Genomic DNA, 4,300 nt, shown 5'->3' with positions numbered 1-4,300 from the left:
TTTTTATAACTGCTTATTGTTGTTGCTGTTGTCCATTGTTGTCATCTTTCTTTGTTGAAATCAGGTCTCTCTTGTAAATGAGTCCTCGAGGCTCAATGGGATTTACCTGTATAAATAAAGGTTGATTGATTGATTCTATTTTATCAAGATACTCAAAGCGCTTTACAATCTGTGCTCTCATTTATCCATTCATACAGCACTCGACTACGTCTCTACAAAGTTAATCTGAATCTGTAGAGAATATTCAGTGCTTTAGATCACATCCATATACCAATGGGACACACATAGGAGGCAATGAGGTGTTCTGTGTCTTGCCCAGGGACAATTAGGCATGTGACTACTGGTGGAATCTAACCCCCAACTCTCGCATTGGAGAATGACACCTCTAACCACTCATCTACAGCTGCCCTAGCAGTAAATTGCTTAGCCTTCTGAGTGTTAAGGGAACTTTTATTTCTGTAGACGTTGCTTCTTTATTTCTCATTTTTAACCTTTTTTTTGGTACAAGAGCATTTTCATTTGGTTTGCAAAATTTACCATAATTTAAACATCAGAATACACCTACGTTTAAAAATTAAGCAATGTCATGCCCTAGAAAACAAACAAACAAAAAAGTCTAAAATAAAATATGTATTCATTGTTTTGCTTTTTTTTTAATTTACTCTTTTTTTTTTCCTGTGCTCCAGCATCAACATGTGGCATGGAGGCTGCACAGCTGCAGAAAGAGAAGCTTTGCAGAGAGTGGTGAAGGCTGCACAGAAGTCTGTTGGAGTCAGTCTGTCCACCATCACAGACATCTAAACCTCCAGATACAGGAAGAGGGCCATCTGCATCATGAAGGACCCCACTCACCCAGCACACACACTTTTTGCCCTGCTCCCCTCAGGAAGGAGGTTGCAGAGCATTAAGGGCAGAACCAGTAGACTTAGGAACAGCTTCTACACTGAGGCTGTTAGACTCATGAATCTCTAATCAGGATAATCACTGTGAAATAAATCACATCATGCTGCTGCTGATCTGTTTCATGTTGCTGCTGATCTGTTTCATATTGTGTTCATTTGTGCTCATCTGCCCACACAGACTCATGTTCATGCTGCTTTTCGGCATTTTGTTTTTATTGTTTTTATGCTGTTAGTGCTTAGCGTATTTTTAGTTGATGTTTTTCTTAGTTCATATCTTAGATCCTATTACTGTTTCTCTTTTACATTTTATTGTTGGAGGTAACTGGGACCCTGTGTACACAATTTTGTTCCACCACATGTGGTGTGAATGACAATAAAGAAACTCTGACTCTGGTTCAACTGTTTGAACATTATCAAATATTTTATTATTAGACACATTATTTCTTAAAGAACTACGATGGATAAGTACAGAACAATAACAGATGAACCTATGTGTGCATCCATCCAACACAAGAGCATAGAAATTCATCATTCAGACCTATTCAACAAGTGGACCCCAGATCTTAAAACAAAAGACCCCCACAAAGCTGCCATAAGCTCAAACTGGTTTATATGAATATGCTATAAATAAATATCAGTTACTTCCACGGGGACCATAGTAGCTCAGTGGTTATTGCCATGGTCTTGTAATCCTGAGGCTGCATTTTTGAGCCCAGAAGGTGTCATGAAGGTATGGCCCATGCAAGCAATCAACAGATATCATCAGCCATTTATGGAGAGAGTCAACACATGGTTCAATCAACTGGATAATCTTCTGTAAACCGTGATGGTGGAAAGTGGTTGCAGTGGGTAAACTCACACACCTGTAAGTAGCTGGCTGATTGATCCATGCATTTCATCTGGGCAAGGGACTCCATTAAGGATGAAAAATAATAACAAAAGTCACATTAGCTCAATGCACAGCATCATTCAAGATGTCTCTTTCAAAGCCAAAACAACTAAAGAGAGTATCCTGATGCATGCTCAATAATCCAGGTAGAAAAATCCAAAAAAGTTCAATCTGGTCCTCTGGACAGAGGACCAGATTGAACTTTTTGGAACTAAAGAGAACTAAAGAGAGTGATCACTTCATCCCAACAGGTAGCTTGGACGTTACTCAAACAAATACAACTTTTTCTAAGGCTACAAAACAGAGACTGCATGTTTGTCCTTGATGATGTAGTTGACTTTTTTTTTTTTTATGAAATGAATGTGTGTAGTCCTCAAAGCCCAGTTGTTTTAAATCATTGCAAGAATTATTGCTCTATTGAGTTATTTGTCTGAGTAGAGGATAAACTGTGTGACATTTATGGAGATCCAGCAGCAGCGCCACAAATTATGACCTCACTAAATGAAGAGATTTTATGTTTCTTAGAGTAAATGATGGCAACTAATGTTTGGTTTGTCTATTTGGGGTTATGCAACACACTCAAAACAACATTAAAATATCAAGAAACCCTTTAATCATGAACAGCAGCAGTAACGTTGTGAATAAATGACACCACATGCTAAATGTATTTTTCTGTGGTGTGTGGTCACTTAAGTGTGAAATGTCTTGAACACACATCACAGAGCTCTCTAGGTAACTGATGACTAGAAGTGCAGCCAGATATTAACATAAAGAACAGCTCAAACGCCTATAATTGATTAAACTCTTAAGTAATTTATATTTGGCACTAAATACTACTTTAGGTGTAAACCACTTTCTGAATCTCTGATCAGGCAACTGACAGTGCAACATGTGACAACAAATTGATCATGAGCATGTGTACACACACAAAAATGGCTGTAACAGCCATTTTTACAGATATTCGGCTAAAATTTGATGTGGTAGTAGCTGAGTTTTTTTCACAGAGCATGCCCTGAACAGCACATTTTGCAATATGACGTGAGATTACACATGACATAATACATAATTTTCAACATTTATAGGATCCACATGATCTCTCCAGGAGAACCTTGGATGTTGTTTATTCATATAATGTTTGGTCCGGTACCGTTTTGGTGACTCTACATCTAAATCAGGCTAAATCAAGCTGGTCATAATGATATGGTTATATAAGTGTTGGTATACTTTGAACTGTTTTAATTATTTAGCTATCCCTAATATTGATTTGCAAACATTAACTAGGCTGAATAATTAATGTAAGTCCTAATGATAAATTATCAGCACTTTTAAGGTGCTAATGCCTGAAGACTAAAGTCCATTCTGCTGGTTTCCTTTGGGAGTGTGTACCTTGCAAGACCAATTTTTCCAACACATGTTAGGACCAACTGCTGCTTATGGGGCCCAAAGCCCAGACCCCACAAGAATAAGTGCCATTAATGGGTTAGAGGTTAGTTTTAGGACTAAGGTGTGAATTGAGAGTTTGGTTTAGGGTTAGGTATGCACTAGTAATGTTTGGGTTTAGTGTTACGTATGTACTGGTAATAGTTAGGTTTAGTGTTAGGCATGTACTGGTAAAGGTTAGGTTTAGTGTTAGATATGTACTGGTAAAGGTTAGGTTTGGTGTTAGATATGTACTGGTAATGGCAGCACGGTGGCGCAACTGGTAGAGTTGCTGCCTCTCAGCGAGCAGGCCCTTGGTTCAAACCCCGGTCCAGGGGCCTTTCTGGGTGGAGTTTGCATGTTCTCTCCGTGCTTGCGTGGGTTTTCTCCGGGTCCTCCGCTTTCCTCCCACAGACCAAAAACATGCATGTTAGGCTGATTGGTAACTCTAAATTGTCCCTAGGTGTGAGTGAGAGTGTGAATGGTTGTTTGTCTCTATGTGGCCCTGTGATGGACTTGCGACCCGTCCAGGGTGTCCCCCGCCCCTCGCACAGTGATTGCTGGACATGGGCACCAGCGACCCCCGTGACCCAAAATGGAATAAGCGGGTAAAGAAAATGGATGGATGTACTGGTAATGGTTAGGTTTAGTGTTAGATATGTACTGGTAATGGTTAGGTTTAGTGTTAGGTATTTACTAGTAATGGTTAGGTTTAGTGTTAGGTATGTACTAGTAATGGTTAGGTTTAGTGTTAGGTATATACTGACAATGGTTAGGTTTGGTGTTAGATATGTACTGGTAATGGTTAAGTTTAGTGTTGGGTATGTACTGGTAATGTTTAAGTTTTGTGTTAGGTATGGTCATGTAAGTACTCGTAATGGTTAGGTTTAGGGTTAGGTAAGTACTAGAAATGGTTAGGTTTATGGTTAGTATGCATTGTAATGTTAGGTTTAGAGTTAGGTATATACTGGTAATGGTTAGATTTATTGTTAGGAATTTACTGGTAACGGTTAGGTTTGGTGTTAGGTATGTACTGGCAATGATTAGTTTTAGTGTTAGGTATGTACTGGCAATGGTTAGTTTTAGTGTT

This window comes from Nematolebias whitei, chromosome 18, assembly GCF_014905685.2.
Source record: "Nematolebias whitei isolate Nwh7 chromosome 18, NemWhi1, whole genome shotgun sequence".
Lineage (NCBI taxonomy): Eukaryota > Metazoa > Chordata > Actinopteri > Cyprinodontiformes > Rivulidae > Nematolebias > Nematolebias whitei.
Note: the sequence above shows the minus strand (reverse complement) of the source record.